The sequence below is a fragment of the Cricetulus griseus genome, chromosome X (assembly GCF_003668045.3).
Source record: "Cricetulus griseus strain 17A/GY chromosome X, alternate assembly CriGri-PICRH-1.0, whole genome shotgun sequence".
NCBI classification, from domain to species: Eukaryota; Metazoa; Chordata; class Mammalia; order Rodentia; family Cricetidae; genus Cricetulus; species Cricetulus griseus.
The window spans coordinates 36,927,900-36,947,634 of record NC_048604.1 but is presented as its reverse complement, the minus strand read 5'-3'; the positions used below and the strand labels follow the sequence as shown (position 1 = coordinate 36,947,634).

At 43.1% G+C, this 19,735-nt stretch overlaps 1 protein-coding gene across 11 annotated transcripts in view; it reads left to right on the top strand.

Moving 5' to 3' along the window:
• Window positions 1–19,735, top strand: part of Pak3 (p21 (RAC1) activated kinase 3) — a 256,170-nt gene that overhangs the window by 142,849 nt on the left and 93,586 nt on the right. Inside the window, exons 1-2 of one of the 11 annotated variants that reach the window (XM_027433651.1) lie at window positions 8,229–8,366; window positions 8,487–8,597. The exons of 9 other annotated variants lie outside the window; for them this stretch is intronic. The gene's annotated coding sequence lies outside the window, so the exon portion shown is untranslated. Of the gene's footprint in view, window positions 1–8,228; window positions 8,367–8,486; window positions 8,598–19,735 lie in introns of those variants that run through there. One more of the 11 variants, XM_027433647.2, reaches the window with a different exon arrangement.

Below are 19,735 nucleotides of genomic sequence, written 5' to 3'. Positions count from 1 at the left end.
GGAGGAGGAACCCTGTGACATTTCACAAGTGCTAGGTAGCCTTGGGAGAAATCGAGTTTTCCATGTAGTTACAGCTGGCTTTGTGTGATTAATGGCAGAACTATATATTCTTAATCCATGCTAATTTTTTTATCTTTTCAATCCTAGACAGACTCATACTATTTCAGGTTTTTGCCCTGTTCAAAGCTGGGCCTGAGAGACACATTGATATTCATATAACCCATGAATTGATTTATTGATTGCCAGATGAGTTGACAAAATACTTGACATTATCAAAATGATTTGGTAAAAACACATAGGAGGAAATGGAGACAATGATGAAATCTGAGTAAGGTTAGTGTTTGAGTTATTAGTGTTAGACCAACATCGATTTCTACATTTTAAATATCCTATAAACAAAAAAAAATGTCAGAGAACATGTGGTCAAGGATACATGGGAGCTCTGGCACTTTTCTGTAATTTCCTGTGATCCCTACACTATTTCAAATATTTAATCAAGCCATAAAAACCTAGGATGGTTCTGACAGTTATCTAAATGGCACCTCTTGGAGCTCAGGGTACAGCTCAGTTGCTAGAGTGCTTGTTTGTTAAACTCAGTGCTCTGAATTCCATTCCCAGCACTGCATACAACTAGAATCCCACCACTGGGGAGGTGGAGGCAAGAGAATCCGAAATCTAAGGATATCCTCAGATGCATACAGAGCTTGAGATCAGACTGGGCCACACAAGACCCTATCTAAGTAAATAAAAGCATTTTTCCAAAGTAGTCTGGCTTCCTGTGCTTCCACAAATAGTCTGAAACTGGTTATACCAGTGTTCTTTTACATAGGTCCCTGGATTTACCTCTTGCAAGCAGTAGAGTTGTAAGTGTACCATGACTAGCAAGCAGGGAATAGATCTCTAAAGGCTTATAGATATGGGAGCAGTTTGTTCATTGTCACTTGAGCATAGTCTCACAATATGAATTACAGATTACCAGACAAGGAGGGGAGGGAAGAGTAGAAGGAAAGACATGGGGTATGAATGTCAGAAAATCTGAGGGAACAGAATAGCTTGGTCAGGCCACCACTTGAGCATAAGGCAAGATGAGCTGGGCCTGGAATATGACAGTGTAGATATGAATTTCTGCTCACTGGAATCAGGAGCTGCAGGTTTGCCTTTCAGGTAAAATTGTTAGCAATTTCCTACTTAAATATGTATCTTCTTTCTCAAACTGGATTCCAAATCCCCTAATGTGATGGCCCAAGTTTAGTTCATTTGTATAACCTTTGTAGCACCTAGCTATATATATGCCTTATTGTGCTCAGTAGGTATTCAGTAAATGTCTCCCAGGAATGAGTGATAAATCACAAAAAGTGCAACTGATTTTTCTCTTTCTAAATTATCTGGAGCCTAAATGTAACAGAGGGTTATCTGGAGCCTAAATGTAACATACATACCACCACCAACACTGAGCTCCTTTTGCATACAGTTTTGGTGACCAGTTTTGGCAATGTCCTTCCATCTAGGACCCTGTGCTATGTCCATGATTGATGGCACCCTTTGAAGACAATGTGCCTATCCCTAATGAATTTGGCATTCTGCTCACTTTTCCCTCTGTTTGTCTTTAATGCAAACTTGCAGACATGCTTCCCTTCTTCACCACTTGTTTCTCATGACTCTGTTTTACAACAAATGTAGATTCTGGAGGGAACTGGCAGTGATAGTCAAGGAACTGCTTAAAGAGTACATTGCCTCCTGCATTTGGGTGGCATACTTTATCTGGGCGAGTAGTTACCGATTTGCCTATTGATGAGTTTTCTCCTTCACCTCTGGAGAGAAATGTTCCACTGCTCATCATTTCAGATGATTGGGTGTGAGGATGGGGGCACTTCTGTTCCTGATAACCTTATTATGTGTTTATCAGGAGCAGACACTGCCCAGGTTGTCACGACAACCAGAAATGATTCAAAGCTTCCCTGAAAGGTCTGTATCTCTGGCAAATAATCAGCCTTTAGCTCTCAGCAGATGCTGAACTGAGCAGCCAATCACAGGTAAGCTGAGAAAACATGACATCATAGTCCGGCTGGTCCAAAAAGAATTTTTTTTTTGGTTTTCTATTTTTTATTGATTCTTTGTCCTCTAGATTATTTTCTCTCTCCTTCTCCCTCCCTCCTCCCCTTCCTCTCTCTCTCTCTCTCTCTCTCTCTCTCTCTCTCTCTCTCTCTCTCTCTCTCTCTCTCTCCTTTCTCCCACTCTCTTTTATCTCCCTCTCCCCTTCCTCTGACTTTCCCCCTCCTTCCCACTTCCTCCTCTACTTTCCCTTCCTCTATCTCTGCTGTCTCCCAGGTGAGCATGCAAGCAAGTCCACATACATACACCACAAATCCCTAGCAAACAACAACACAACCCAAGTTTTTCAAATTCAATTTTCACTCTGCAATTTGATTTAGGTTCTCCAAGTGCAGCGATTGGGAGTGGGAGGGAAAGGAATGTACAATGTGATTCTTTTGGGAGAAAAGTCAAACAGAGCATTGGCTCAATTAATTAATGTGGTTTGATATGTAGGACTATAGTGGAGGCAGAGGTAATTAAAACCAAGTCAAAGGAGAGCAACTTCCTACTTCTCTTATGAATTCACTCCAGGCCACCTGGATTTAATAGTCTGCTTTTCCTCCACTTCCCTCACAAAGGCAGGAGGACAAGGCAATGGACTTCTGAATCCTCTCAGGTTCTGCAAAGCAGGCCCCTAGTGTGGGCTAATTATAGAGAACGAAGGTTAGGACAGACCTTGTGTTCCCAAATGCATATTTAGGATTCACATGTAAGTGCAGCCTCATCAAATTGATTAAGGAGGTGTGTGTTTCTGAAATCCATTAGGTTTGCTTTGGTGTCATTAGCCACTTGCATTCATACAACACTTCAGAGATATGCAAAGTGAGTTTGACAAAGGAGAAAACCAAAACCTGGGGAAATTAAAATCTTGTTCAAGGGGTTGTTTGGTTTTCCAGAGTTCTGTGTTTCAACTCTGGTCTCAAGAAGATGGTGAGTTCTTAGTCATAGGAATCTCTCTAGCACACACTCTCTGGTTTTCCAGACACACTTCTACACATGTCTGAACTCCCTGTATTTACCTTGCATGCAACCCACAAAACACCCTGCTGCAGGAGAACTTCAGCTGCTAATAATGGGAGCAGGAGGAAAGCAGGAGGAGGGTTAGTCTCAGTGACTACAGCATATAGTACTACCCAGACACTGAGTGGAGGTGGACTGGGCACTGATCCTAGCTAATGCCTGGGCACAAGTTGCTGAACAAGTTCAGGTAGGAGGGTAGTTTATAGAAGTGCATCTAAACCTTCCTAAAGAAGAAGGAGAAGAGGAGGAGGAGGAATGGGGAAGAAGAAGAGGAAGAAGAAGAAAAAGAAGGAGGAGGAGGAGGAGGAGGAGGAGGAGGAGGAAGAAGAAGAAGAAGAAGAAGAAGAAGAAGAAGAAGAAGAAGAAGAAGAAGAAGAAGAAAGGAAGGAAGGAAGGAAGGAAGGAAGGAAGAAAGAAAGAAAGAAAGAAAGAAAGAAAAGCCAAAAAGCCTGGCACTGGTGGCACATGCCCTTAATCCTAGCACTGGGGAGGCACTCAGGTGGATCTCTGTGAGTTCAAGGCTAGCTTTGTCTATAGAGGGAGTTCCATGGCAGCCACGACCACACAGAAAAACCCTATCTTAACCCCCCTACCCCAATACAAAAGAAACAGAAGTACATCTAGGGGCCAGAGATTAAGAGCATTGAGTGCCTTTTCAGAGGACCTGGGCTTGATTCCCAGCACCCACATGGAAGCTCACAACTGTCTGCAACTCCAGTCCCAGGATATTCGATGTCCTCTTCTGGCTTCTATTGGCATCAGGCATGCAAGGGATGCATAACCACACATGCAGTCAAAACACCCATACACATATAAAACAATAAAAGTTTGAAAAGTGCACTTGCTCCTGAAAAGAATGTGAACACCAAGAGCTGCAAAGGCTCAGCGTCCACTGCTAGGAACAATTTCTGGCTGCGGTACTTAAGGCAGGAGTGGAAAGCATGCTGGCTGTATCTTCCTTATAGACTACAAATTGTTGTTTTCTTGCACCCAGTCTGTGTTCAGGACAGGTTCAGTTCACCATGTCTTTGATCGCCCCATTTCAGATATCTCTCTTGTCACGTGAATCATTGACCTCCTTTGGTTGGTAGGACCCAACAGACAACCACAAATTACAAACTTAAAATTTGAGGGACATTGATCTTTGCTGATTACACATCACTTTTGGTACCACCATGTCCAAAAAATGTTAGGTGTTCCCATAAAATATGGAGACCATTTCCATTCGCATATAAAGGAAACACTCCATGCCCCTATCTCCAACTCTCAAATTGCCTTACAGTGTGATATAAAGGACCTAGAAGTCAGAGTAGGTTTGTATGGCCATTGCTATGATGTAGTGCACTGGTGGCTTGCAGGCCCTGGAATTTTACTGTCCATTCTATGAAATTCAGATCATAATGTTTGCTGAGGTTAACTGTTGTGGTTATTGTGGTGATTAAATGGTGAGATACAAAGGAGGTTTGTAATCTGAGAAATATGATACACATTCCAAGGGGTTATTAAGGTTATATCCTTAAACGAGGGTGCTTCTAAGGAAGGGAGGAGAAGTGGAGTTCGGGTGGAAAACATTACACACAGATGAAATACTAAGCTTGTACAGTTTAGAGTCCTTTCCTTGCTCTATATTCTTGGAGAAGAAATCACACTGGTAATAAAGACTATCTTTATCAAGAATAACACAAGTTATCACCTTTTCACACCGGGATCCAAGTCTTTTGTGCTGGGTTTAGAGTCTCATTTGAATCACATTACTATGCTTCAATTTGTCAAGTACTTAATAGGATTTTGCCCTCCACTTCCCAACACACACGCACGCACGCATGCACGCACGCGCGCGCGCGCGCGCGCGCGCACACACACACACACACACACACACACACACACACACACACACACACACACACACCCTTAGTCTCTGTAATCATTGAGGAGAGAAGAAATACACACATGAAACATTTAAATAACCATGTGAAGTGACTGTATAAATAGCTCTGAGTTATAGGGAGGTATATGTGGGGATTAGAGTGAAATCAAATGCCTTTTAATTACAATTGAAATCAATACCCCAGAAACCATAGTTGAATCCTTACCAGGAAAATCCAGCTATGCTTCCGTTTTTTAAGTATTTGGGTTTAAAATAACTCAAATAGATGTAATTTACAAATAAGATATGTTACCATTAAGCAAATGACATTTAGATTAGTATTTTTTAGATTACTTGCACCATTATGTACAAAAAAAATCAATGTGATGTAGTTAGTTTTTTAACCCCAAAGTTAATTAAAAAGATATCTGTAAAGTCATTGTAAGCAGAATCATCCTGATTTCAACCTATTAATCAAGAACAGGGAAGAGAGTTCGTGTTGCATTAGAAAGCAACCACCAGGATGTGTTTTAAAGGCTACTTTAAAATACCTTATTTTTAAACGACACTTACCTTGTGTAGTTTTTCTTTATAAAGCCAGTGCATATTTTCATGGCCATGAATGTCATGTTTAATTTTTATTAAGCATGCACTTCAGCCTATTAGAAAACCCACGGACTTTGTACTCAGATGTTGATCCAAATTCTTGCTCTACTACTTTCTCTAGCCTCCACATAATACTTCTACATGTAGTAATATGCATTTTATTGAAGGAAAATGTTGCAAAGTCATCCCTAAGAATGGTCTAGATTATGCAGTTTACTCAGTCTCTGTCATCCTCTTCCTTGTTTTGTCATAGGTTTGTCATTGTTCTTTCAGTGCTTGATGTTAGTCAAAATGAATCAATACCCCCCAACCACCACCCACCCCCCCACGCTCGAGCGGGCACACACACACACACACACACACACACACACACACACACACACACACACACCCCTTTCCAGGTATCTGAAGGGTTATCTCTGGTTAATCCAGCGATCTTTTGTGTGACTCTTCCTCAGAGGATCTGGAAAAGCATGAAATCAGTCTTAGTGTCAAAATGCATTGTATTGTCATTGTAAGGAAATATGTGTTGTTTCTTATGCTGTGTTGAGAAAATTAAATCGTAGGGACAGCGGAAATAGTTATTATTCATTCTGGTCATCCATTTTGCAAGGATACATTTATCTTTATTTTTAAAAGTTTAGAAGTAGAGAAGAAAATCGCCTATAGCCCCACTATTTTAGCCTAATCATTAAAATATTATCCTTGCTTCCTTTGCTTTCCTTTTGTTGGGAGGCATATTTTTACATCATTATATTTCAAACACTCAGTGTGTTGTGCAGCCTATTGTCTCATTGCAGAGATTTGACATAATTTATATAATCTGCCAAAATTCTAAGAAGGATGGCTTTGGGAGTAGGAAGTGATGGTTTGTGAACGTAGACTTTAAATGGCTTAGGACACTTGTCAAAATGTGAACCTTCTGGTAAAGATGAGAGAAATCATTAAAGGTTTTATGGAAAAGATGAACGAGGGATCTGTGTGAAATCAATGCATTCAACTGGAAGTAAAGTAATTTCTTTCGTATAATGCTACCTGTTTTGAAATGCATGTCTCATGTGCCGAAGATTGTTTTCTCCCTCTAAATTGCTACCTTTCTTAATTCCACCACCACATCTCCCGCTCTTAGTTTTCCATGTAACCTGCTAGGCTGACAGGTGGTGTCCCAAATCCAAACCATTTCCTCAAGAAAGCTTGCTCCTGTAGATGAATTCCTTGGCCTGAAAACATGTCTCAAAGCCTAGTGTTCTTAAGGGTGGCAAGCAAGAAAGATGCATGAAATGTCCCCTCCCACTCCTGCCTGGTGCCTCTTTCTCCATGGCTCCACCTTCCTCTTTTGACAATCCCGACAGTGTAGAAGTTTCCATCTTCTTTCCCTCTCCTTTCTCCTCCCTCCACTTTCTCCCCCCTCCTAGGGCGCTTCCTGCCTGGAAACAAAAGATTGGTCCCCAGTAGCCCACTCAGGGCGATTTTACTTTTATGCTCACCATCTGATTGGCCTAGGTACGGTGCAGAGCCCAGGTGACGTCATAGCAAAGAAGAGCTAGGGAGCGGTTGCTGAGCGGAGGGGCTCTGTAGCAGGCAGGCAGCTGTGCCCACAAACAGTCTGGGGTCTTACGCTGGGGCCTGCAGCTTTTCTCCTCTGGGAGTGAGCGCACTGGGCGAGAGAAGAGCCGTGGTGGGAGCCGGCTGGGTCCGGGGCTGCGGCTGTGGCCGCTGGGCTGCAGCTCCCCAGCCCAAGTGTTGGCGTGCTTGGAGGTACTGGAAAGGTCTTGGCAGGGTGGCTGGACCCTTGGCAGGTAAATCCCGCGACTTCTGTACTGTACCGGGCTAGCTCAGGGTTGGGGATGCTGCTGTGCAGATGTTCCTTGCTGTGTCCCCTTCCTGCTCCTGCTACGCCCCAGCTTTGACTCTCCTACGTGGCTCCCTTGCCCAAGCCTTGGGACACAGCGCACAGCGCTTGATGGGGTTTGCCTAGGCAGATGAGTGGGTGTGTCCGGGCTGGTCCTAAAGGACCTGGGCTTCTTCCCTTGGCCAAGCCTATGACTAGCTTATTGGGGCTTGGGCCGCCTGGGGCAAAATCCGCCCTGAAAGCTATGTCAGAGTGTAAGTCTCCTACCATCTCCCCCCAACCCCCAGCCAGAGTGTTGACAGCAGCCCTCTAGAGAAGGGGAGGGGGTGTGGCCGCAGTCTGGCCAAGTCTGCATCAGAACAACCCAACTGAAACAGAAAAGTACCAATTTTCTTAAAAAAGAAGCCTTCCTTTCTTTTAATTATTTTCTTTATTCCCCCTCCCCTTTTCACATGGAGGATGGTAATGACAAGAGGACTCTTTTTTTTTTTTTCTTCTTCTTCTTCTGCGGGGACTGAATGGATTCAATAAGGTCCTTAGAAAAGCCTGGCGTCCCCCTGTTGGCCCCTGTCTTTGTCTGGGGAATAGGGTCATTGGGTTTACTGCTTCCTCCCTTCCCAGTGCTCTTTGGCTCCCAGGAGACACTGCCCTCAGTTTGTGACCTGGCACTATGACTGGCATACTTCTGAGTGAACAGAACATTCCAAAATTCAGGCTCTGCAGGGTTTTCCTTTCCTTAAGTGGTGATTAAGGGCAGGGTGAGGGTTTGGGGGTTGTAAATGGTTCTCTCGAGGAGGGAACCAGGGTCTCCATTGGGTTTTGTTTGTTTGTTTGCTTGCTTTTTGGTTCCACCTTCCAGAATCCAATTCCAGATTATAGACTTGAGGTTTCTGGGCTGTATGGGCTGTAGAAGCAAAGGAGAAAAGGGTGAGTGGTTTGGTTTTGGGAAGCATGATGGGGTGGTTGCAATATTATTTTTTTGAAAAAAAAAAAGAGAAGCCCTTAGCCATGTTAGTTTTGCTCCCCCCCCACCCCATGGTTTTGCAGACTCAAATCCAGGCCAACTATACGGTTGTCTGAGGTGTTGGAACAGAAGGAGGTCCATTCCTGTTGGTGACAGCACAGTGGCCCTGTTCTGGGATGAGCCAGGTATAAAAGGTCAGTGTGGTCTTCACTGGGCCATTTGTAAAATTATAATTGGGCAGGATGTGTGATTTTGACACTTCAGCTTCCAATCAGGGGCACCTTTGGGTAAAGGTGTTCACTGTGGTAATGGAGGCAATGGATGATTAATAGTCTGGGACCTGGGAAAAGAGCCAAGTAGCCCTCCTTTTAGGGATACAAATTTCATACTCCTCTGTGTCCATGCAATGCACAACATGAAAAAAAGTTTGGGTGGTATACTGGGTTAAAGCTGACTGCTGCTAATCCAGGATCCAGAGAGACCTCAGAATGTGAAGAGGCATGGTTTTGAAGCCTCCCAACAGCCAGGTGAACACTGGAATAAGAGTAGAAGCAATGGGCGACAACACCCCATGGACATTCCTGTAGCTGATCATTCTTACAGGTTGCGGGGTTTATGTTGGTTGGTTGGTTGTGTTCTGTTTTTCCCTGTTCAAAGGTGGCAGTGATGCACAGGGCAGACAAGTTTGCTCCGGGTTTGGAAAAGACTGGGTAGTAGGTTTGACAGACTAAGGAAATGGGGAATGACTGCAGAATGAAAGGGGGTTGCTGGCAGAGATCCTGCTGTGGTGAAGTCAAGAGTAAGAACCAGGTCAAAGAGGATAACTAACACATAAGAGATCAGACTGAACAGGCAGGAGCTCAGGGAGTAGGTAGGGGAGAACTGTAGAAGGTGAAGAAAAATGAGGATCTTGCTAGGAGCTCAAGAGCCCCAGTCACTCTGGTGACCTGGCAAAAGAAAAGTTTTGGTATCAACTCAGCAGTGACTCAATCAAGGATTCTAGGGGGCTTCTAGCAGTTAAGGGAATCACTAGCATTCCCAACTGCATAAGCCATTTTTAGGAACCAGTAACTTTAACCAAAGGGCTGAGAAGAAACTTGATGAGCAGCAGTCTCGAAAAAGCTCTTTGCTTTTGGATAAAGGGACAGGGGATGAAGGCTGGAAAGAAAAGCAGGGGAGCTATAATCTGAGACTGGAGTCTGACTGCTTTTATATAGGTGAATTAGGCCCAGGTTTGAGAAAAAAAATCCTTTCGGGGGTGGGGGGGCGATGTTGCTGGGACTTTGTGTCCACCAAGGACAACAGAAAAACTTTGCCCTGGAAGGTAAGTGTGGCATTCCAGGCCTCTGGAGCACAGTTTAAGTCTTAGCTGAGCCTCCCCCACCCACCCTCATGCACACCTATACCTGTCAGAAGCTAGGCAGTTCCCTTTGCAGGGCCAGGGCAGACTTCCAGGCCAAATTCTCACTAAATAGCTTTGCCAGCAGGGGGCAGAAAAGTAACCGTAGCGATGTGGAAGACCCAAGTCCTCCATTTCAGGTGTGAAGCCAGAGCTTAGGATCAACTAACAGCCATACATTTACAATCTGATTTAGCAGTGCCAGACAACTAAATGAACCTCCAGGTCAATGTGTTCCCATTTCTTCCCAGAAATGTGGCGCTGCCTACCGCGCTCTGCAGCGTGGGAAGGTACACGCATTTACTTGTGATTACTTGAGTCACTAATACCCACAGCCTAACCGGGAGTTTAATTGGAAATGTTAATCAATGCAATAGATCCGTGTCTGATTTGCACATTCGGTCAATTATCTGCACGTTGGGACAATCTGTGCTGCGCCCAGGGGATGCAACCAGGGGGTAAAATGGTGCAGCTACAGATGGGACTCGGGGTGGGAAGCAAAAGAGGGGAAGTGGACCTTGAAAGCTGAGAAGAAATTAACAATTTACTCGTGGGGAAAAGAGTCATCTCAAACATATTTTCATAGACAGGCTGGATCATGAGGTGGTTGGTTCAGAAGCTCGCAGAGCTGAAGGGGAGACAAGGTTTTCTGTGGGGTAGAAGAGGGTTGGATTCAGAGAAAAATGTTTTGCGGGGTGGGCAGGGTGGAATCGGGGATAGCATGAACCTTGGAAATCAGAAATCAGGTGTTCTTGGCTGACTGCATGTGGTACTCAGGGCCTGTTTCCTTGACCTTCAAATAATGGAGTTCGACTAGGTGTTCTCTAATCTGCTGGGAACACTAGGAACTGGACCCTTTTTATACTTGGTAGTTAAGATAGCCAGCCACTAAAGTACAGCCCTCCTGCAACAAAAGAAAATAGCCTGTCTATATCACTTTCCAATTTGTAACCTCTCCAGTTTAGGGAAAGCCAATCAATGTAAAAGAGACAGCCACACATTTCATCTTTTTGCAGCATGACTTCACTTTTATTTCACGTGAATGGGAAACATGAGGAAAAGGAGAAGTCCAATTCTGTATTTTCTGGGTTACCTATTACTAATCCCCAGAAAAACTCTTGTGTGGTAGTTTGCATAGATAGATCATAGAGAGGGGCACTGGGACTCACTACTATTTTAACTCCCTAATGCAGTTCCCAAAAAGAAAGGGATTGTGATGAAGATAAAGATAAATAAAAAACGGAGGGGTGGCTTGGCAGGCGGCAGCTTCTTTTCCTTATCTCTATGAGAGAGAGAGCCCTGTGAATTCTTTGGATTTCTGCACCCTAAACAGACCACTGCGTCTGACAGCACAATATCGCCCCCTAGCGACTATACTTGAGACACATTTCTCTGCTTCCCGTTGCCTGGATGCCAGTACTCTGAAACAGCTCTTACAGGCCTGGCACGCAAAGAAGGCACACTCATTCTATCAAGGCGGAAGGAGAAACTCAGGGAGGTGCAGCTTCCTTCATAGAATTTTTCTCCAGTGTGAGCTTGTTTAGGGAGAGGAGCATCACTCTCTTCTCCCTTGTGCTGTATCTTCTTTGAGCCTGAAGAAGGACCTACGAGCTTTCCCCAGAAATATGCAATGCTGCATAAGACATTTGCCATGAATGTTTCTGGGGAAGAGAGTACAACTTTCACAACTTCCTTTGATCTCCATCCTAAGGTGATAGTGTTAGTGCTTAGACAGAGATTCTATGGTGGGGGGGACTGAAATGAAGCAAGGGAAGAGAAGTTAAGTATGTCTAAAATATATGCATCCATACCTCCCAGCTTCCAGCAAGGGGACAGGCAGAAGGCAAGGGATATATAAATTCACAGTATAATACAGCTATGCAACACTCACCACTCAGTACAGATGTGTGGCACAGATACACATGCTACATACTACAAATTAGACATGTGGCATATGTACATGCATGTAACATGCATGGTAGAGATGCTATAATATGTAACACATTACATAAAAACAGTGCATATGTAATCACATACTGACAGGATAAACATAGATGACATGATATAAGCACAGCACTGCACACATAACACAGTGCAGGTTCAGGACAAATACAGGATAGTATAGATATAACACAACATATGCATATATAACAGAGTGCATGGAACAGCACAGATATACATGCCCAGATTTTGCTCATATACAAAATGTGCTATACTCAAAATAGACCCTAGTGGTCAAGGGGTGTTGCCCCCTGGTGACCTGCCAGTTGCTTCTGCACTGGTTCAAGCTACACAACTGGTAGGTTCAAGGCAAACTACCATGAAGTTATTATTTGATGTTCCAAATGAGGGAATGTGGAGAAAGCGAAGTACACTGAAGGAAAGCTTAGAAACATGAGGAGTTTTGGTTAGTACAGGTTGGTGCATTCACACACACACACACACACACACACACACACACACACACACACAGAGAGAGAGAGAGAGAGAGAGAGAGAGAGAGAGAGAGAGAGAGAGAGAGAGAGAGAGATGCTGTTTCCGCAGTAAATCCTCATCATTAGGAATAGGCCACATCTGACCCTCCTCACACTTTGTCCCTTCTGGAGTTCTGACAGCTCTTACCTCCCAACCTCATTTCACCTTCTTGCAAAGTGAGTTTTTTCAGAGAGAGGAGGCGGTGTCACTCAGTGATGCAGTGGGAGGGCTTTGGAAAGCTACTAGGGGTATTCCTGGGGGAAAACCACATGGATGCTACACATGTTAGGGGACACTTGTGGTCTAGAATCTGTACCAGAGGGAGAGGCAGACCCAGGATGTGACATTATCCTTTTTGCTTAAGAGATGCAATTAGAGCTCATGGAACTTTTTCTTGGCTTCCCAAGACTTCAATTTTGCTTTTTGTGCAAATATCCATCAGTCTATTTCTTTGGGTTAGAACTTTGTATTTAGTTGTCATCTAGTAACTGGGTGCTAGCCTGGGTCATGCTCTATTTGAATTAGCATATGGTTATGGCTTTCCTTGCAGGGTCAATATGGTTGTGGGGATGAGGTGTTGGGAAGAAGTAGGTAGAGGTTGTAGAGCTTGGAGTTCTACAAAGGGAAAATCAGCCTTTCCCTGGGGAGACTCAAATGAATGTGGGAAAATGCAGAAAGTGAAGAGGTTAAAGGGACCTTGTCTCCGGAAGAAGGTAGATCTGGATGGGAGAGGGACTGCCTAGCATGCAAGGCACCATGGTTATGTATTCCTTCTCCATCATGAGATGAGAAGGAGAAGTCAAGAGAGAGAACCTGTTTCCATCACAACTAGATATAGAAACCTCTGTGAGGCAAAAAAAGGTAAATTGTCATCAAAATATAACAAATTGTGTGTATCCACCTTGGTAAATTTGCCAAAGCTGTGGAAAACATTTCTTTGGCTAAGGCCAGCTGGTAGGTTCAGTTAAGGTCCGAGCTTTAGAACCTCCACAACTGTGAGGCAAAAGGAAGCCTAGAGTGTTCTTGCCTAAGAGACTCTCTTCCCCAGATACCTACCCAAAGAAAGAGGTTGGTGGTCAAAGGAGGTGAAATAAAGGTAGAGACTTGGAAATTGAGAGAAGAAAGTACTGAATAATAGTGATAGTTTGCTAGGAAGCTCAGATATTCTTAGAGGCCATTACCTCTATTGACTACTATACACCAGACTGTGTCATCTCTGGTTAGTATTCAAATTGACCCGTGAATAATTCTGAAAGTTGTGTAGATTCTTCACATGCATCTTATTTGACTTAGCCCTTGTAATACTTGTCCAAAATTACTACGTGAGCAGATACCAAGTGGGTAGCTCCAGAGTGATGAGTTGGCAAGCATTGATTATTAATTGGTACCCCTATCTCCTGACTCCCAGTTCAATACCCTTTCCAAAATCCTACATAAAAATATGTTTTTACCTCATTGATATACTAGGCTTCTTAAACGATATTCTGAAATATCCCACTCTAGTGTGTGTGTGTGTGTGTGTGTGTGTGTGTGTGTGTGTGTGTGTGTAATACATATGGGGGAGGATGAGGGTGTAGTAGCAGGTGTAGAAAGGGTTCCATCTCCCCCACAATATTTTTCTCAGCAGGCTCCCCCAAAAGAGCAGCTTGTGTCTTGTGGCAGCTGGTGTGCACAGCACTGAGTCACTTGGAGCTGAAGCCAGCCTAGCCCCTCTCATGAGCAACGCTCATGAGAGTGTTGAGCTGTGTTGAGAGTGTTGACCTGTGTTGAGCTCCTTCAGTGGTGGCTATATGGTGTGAGTACAGGATTTCAGGGCGTGGAGTCAGGGGTATTTGAAATCAAGATAAATGTTGCCTTCTCACCCGAGCCCAGGCCCCACCAGTTAGGCCTCAGGGCCTAATAGTTCTACTTTCTGGGGTGCTCAGTCTGTTATAGCTATCCATTGTCTCTTGGTTCCTCCATCTCTAATATTGAAATGACAGCCTTGACCTACATTTTGAAGTGGGGAGGAGAAACAACATAACAGCCATTGCCAAGTCCTTTTGCAAATGTCAAGCACCATCTAAGAGCATCAATGCAACACCGAAACTGCTTCCCATCAAGCTGTCATTCCTTTTTCTTCTTTCATGATATCTAAGAGGCATTTCAGCCACATGTCACAAATCCTCCAATCAGTTCCTGTGGTTTCCACTGCCCCATAATCTTAACTTTGTCTTCATATTCAAATGTATTCCCAACCCACTCTTCCTTGCTTCTGGGACTGGCAGGCTCAGCGAAAATCTTGTGGAACCTTCTCTCTACCTTCCCACCTAACAAGGCAGCAAAGGCGTACTCCCTCCCCCAGCTCTCCAGCATAAGTCTGTAGCAGCATTGCTTTTCTCTCATCATAAATCGTTTTTGAAGATTTTCCGGAAGTATTTCTTTGATCAGATAAACTAGATGACTATCAAGGGCAGGCCTTTAGTCTTATAGGTCTTTACTGTGCTTTATGAGTGACCAGCATCTTTGCACATTGGGTCTGTCTCTCTTCCTTTGCGCCTGCCTGTCCTCTGCCCTTCTCTCTGTCTGCCTCTCAGACAGTCGGAGTAGCTTTCTCTGTTGCCTTTTCCATCTACCCTCTAAACTATACGCTGTAGCCTTGCTGCCTATTTATGACTTCTTGTCCCTGGGTCTCTCTGTCTGTCTGGTTCACTGTCTGCTTCTTTGTCAATTGCTTAGGCATCTCTCACATTGCCCAAGTCAACACCACCACCTGCCCCCACCAAAGAATTTCAACAAGACAAAGAATATGCAACCCAATTCTCTTTCACTCTGAGAATACCTAGAGCCTGGAGGATGGCAAAAGTGCATCTCTGCAGCAGGTGTTTGTGTGATGCCTTCCTGTGAAAGGGAAGCACCAGAGTTTCGGCTGTCGAATTGGAGGTATGAAATTACAGCCTTGCCGATACTGATGCATTCAACTTTCTGGAGATGGTCTGGTCCGAGATCCTCTATAGACTTTGACTGACAGAAGGTAACTAGAACTGAGGAAAATAAGAAGTGTGCCTGGGGATCTCTCTTGGGTTTTCTGTGACAGCTACAATAATACATTTTATTTATTATCTACTGGTACCAACTCTGAGCTAGGCACTTCAGATAGATGTTACCATTTGCTCCAATATTAACACCACAAAGTAGGTGTTTTGTCAACTAGTTCATACTTCTGTTTCTGAATCTACAAGTGGCATCAGTTCCAGTTAGTTATTTTTATCAATGCCAGTATGGAGGTTGAGAGGGGCTCAGTAATGTGTCTAGAACTAGAACTCCATTGCCATTTGGGGAGCATTTCCTGAGGAGTTTCATAGACTCCAGCATTATGCAGTATACACCCAGTCTCATTTCTCCCCCAGGCTTGCCCTCACTCTCACATATAATCATATTATAAACCTCCACACAGCTGTACCACCATACTCATATTTCGTATTTTCATTGTGGTGCAACATGCACTTTATTCCCAACTCGAATGCTCTCCTCACCCACTCAGGCTTTTGTACTCTTTCTTAACATTTTCACACACTTTTATGTTTATTTACATTATAGAGGACATAGTCACCCTTACTCACCAACATGCCTGTATAATCAAACACTCCTTTTCCAGGCATACCCTAACTTTCCCTTTGCCCAACTCAAACTTCTTTGCATAGTCACGGACATGTACAACACATCAGTTTCCTCACAGTCACATGCAACTCAGTGACACACAGGTGTACACACATACTCATATTATTCATGCGTATAGATGACAGCACTATGAACAATATCTTACCTGCCCAGCCTGGTATATTTTTTGAGCTATTACACTCTCCTGCACTATTATGCTGATAGTTACATGTAGGGGACAGTGTAAGTCATGCTTGCTAGAAGCTGGCTACAGGTGTGCCTGACCACACCCATTAGGGCGTGGTCAAGGTGAGGTCAGGATGATGCGTGATAGGGTTTTAAGGGGCTGCAAGGCACACGGGAACCCCTTCTCTCTGGCCTGCCTGCCTTGCTGCCCCTGACACACTCTGACTTGCGTTTGGCTGGTGTTTTTCTAATAAAGGATATCTTTATCCCAAGCTCCTTTTATTTCTCAATAGTTATACTTTCATTTACATGCACAGAATTGAAACTGTCCTCCTTCCTTCATCATTTCATAGAGAAACATACTTATACACGGAGGCAGATATTTTGACACACATTGACACTATTGCACTCATTCTTTACACTGACATCTAGTCATCCAACTCAATACTATACCTTCAGACACATGGTCTGAAATACAATTATATACACATTTACAGCTATTTTCACTTGGTGTCATCACCTTTCCTTTTACACAATCACTTATGGACAAATACATGCACATACACAATTCATAAGTACAGCCAAACTTAATGCAGTCATGTTCACATACTTATACTCTTGTATTTTCAAGTCTTCACACTCACTTTCAGAACCACCAAATTATACATTCCCATTCATTCTTATGGACACATAATAACCCTCCTTTACATTCTTACATATTTATCCTCTTACAAACCAATCCTAATTCAGACCATCACACATGTTAACACATCACTGCCATACTTACCATATTACTGATATTTGTATACATTCCCACTCTACTAGTCTCAAATGGGTACACCCTCACTCACATTATTACACACATTTATGCCAGCGTAATATAGTAACATGAACTGTGTTTTTAGCCACTAATATGCGTTTTGTTGCTATTTGCCACAATTGATATTGCAGTAGTCGATTCACAGAGATGCATACATATACTCACACAAGAGGTTGCTAACACCACCCATGACAGTTACTGACATTTACACTCATTCATTTATTCATCCTACCTCATTCTCACTTACATTGATTGAACAGTTACTCATATTTACCCATATGCCTGAGAAGTCACATATTCTTCTGTAAATTACGCCATACCTTTAGCTTCTTACATTGGTACGTTGACAATGTACATCTTCATATTGGCACTGACCTTCACTCCCTCTGTAGGATAAGCACATTGACTCATATCTATCCACATAGACTGGTTCACATTATACTGGTAGTGACCCACACTCACATAAAACTCCATATAATTTTTTCTGAAAGTCTTATATGTGTTCACAAACTGACATTTTTGTAGTTGCAGTTTCTCGTGGATGTATACCCTAAGAGAACATTAGCTAATCCCATGTAACTGTGGTGAGGTTTATATGGTGTGATTATTTACCAGAAGTTCATGCTTTAAGTTATCTTATTTCTCTCCCCAGGGGAGGGCAAGAGCAGAATCTATTTCCTTAAGGCTGTGCCATGGATAATAGCATGTCTACGGTTTCACGTTTATGACATGAGATTGCTTGTTGGTTATACACGTGGAGTGGGCAGATCTTCCCCATGTAGGCATCTCAAATCTACACACACACATTGATACTCTGTTCACCTAGAACCTGACATTCAACACAGTGAAAGAAGGTCATTTTCTGTTTTGAAGCCCATACCCACACTTGGGAGTAGTTCTTCCAGTTAACCCCATGCCTAAAATGTATGTTTAAAATAGTTTAAATAAACTTGACCTCTGCTTTATGAAAGAAAGTAAGAAAGGAAGGAAGGAAAGAAAAGGTTAAGAGCTAGCTGGATGGTAAAATACATTTTCTACTGAGAGTGTGCTCACACATACGTAGACACCACAGAAATTTCAACAGCTGTTCCTAACAAGTCCCCAGAGGAGATTTCTCTGTAGGCGTAGGTAAAGATAAGCTGATGGCAGTCCCTTGCACTCCAGACAGACTGCAGCTTTTCCTACAAGAGAGTCAAAAGAAGCACAAGCCCAGGAGTGGAGTGAGTGCAATCTGCACTTGGATCTAGAGATTTAAACCATATGAGCACTCTGCAGTAATCTTTCTGGTGCCTGGCTTCCTCCACTGGAGTTTCTCTGGATCACAAGTGAGTGTGAAGTAACGTCTGTATCACTACTTGATATGATGTAGAACACAAGTGAGTGTGAAATAATATCTCTGTAGCATACCATAAAGAAAAACCTTCATTCAGGAACATTATTCAAGCTATCAATGGCTTTGATAGCAGTAACTCCATCATAGTATTTTTTTAAATCCCTACTCTGGCAGAAGGCTAGGCCTAGAGGAACTACTTTTGTGACCCAATTGAAGATCTAAAGGGAGAAGGTAGGCAGTAGCATGTTGTCAGTACAGATCTAGCCTCTCCATCTTCCTCATCTTAGAATTCTGATGGCATGTATACCAGATCAGAGGATCTTCTGGGTCTCCATGGTGTCAGGCCCAGAGAGAAATTCAAATGGGTGAAAGACACATACTGTGCCTTTGAGTTATTTTTTTCTTTATGTGGGAAAAGATAAAGTCTATGGAACAGTCATAAAAAGACAACAGTCTTGAAGCTTGACATCAGAGGTATTTTTATTGTATCATCTAGTGGTCTTCAGGTTCAAAGGACTTAAAGGCCCACAAATGGTTGGGAACTGAAGGAAGGAGTCAAAGAAGCCACTTGCCAAAGTAAACTTTCTCATAGACATCTTGCTCAACACTGGGCTGTGCCATCTTTCCCAAAGATTGTGTAACAGAGTACTGTGTCACTGAGCCTAAGTTAGAGAAAGAGCTACAAGCCTTAATGGGAACATTGCACTTAATCAAGATTAAGCCACCGCCTCCATTGGAGACAGCTTTTGAGAAACAGTCTGGCAATTTTATATTTGATAGTTTATTGTTGGTACCTGAAACTCATCGTAGGCAATTTATATAATTTATGGAATGAGCTGAAGTTTTAAGGAAGAAAACTATCCACCAGCCTGGATTCACATCAATCTAATGAAAAATACTAAGTAAGAAGATTGACTCTGCAGGATGTGCAGGATAGTTTATACCTCAAAATCAGTTTCTATATATATGATAAAGGCATTAGGAGCACCAACTCAGGAGTAAGACAAGCATGTGGACCCTTGTTTAGCCAATTTCTAGCTGTGTGACCTAGTTTGAGTACTAACTCCCCTCCTAAGACTCAGTGTCTTTATCTGTAAAATGGATTTCTTATGCGGATGAAATGAGATATATTAAGGAAACAGTTTGATGTCTGCCCAATAGTAAACATACAGGTGGTGGATCCTATTATTATCTCTTCACTGCCTGCGAGAGGCACCATCAAAGGGAGAGAGCTCCCAGACAGTAGAAAATGGTGTGGAGCCAAAGCCTTTGCAGCCGGACTGTTCACAGGGCTTACTTGACACAGTTTGAATCTTTTATGTGAGTTTAGTGAAAAGCTAGCTGTCAGTGTTATGCCTACTCAAGGAGACAATTGAACAAACATGACTACCCTTTAGTTTCCTCAATTCCTGTATCACTAGGGCATGTTTATCATGCCATTTCATCAGTGTTTCTTGTTCATGTGCATATGATATAGTGA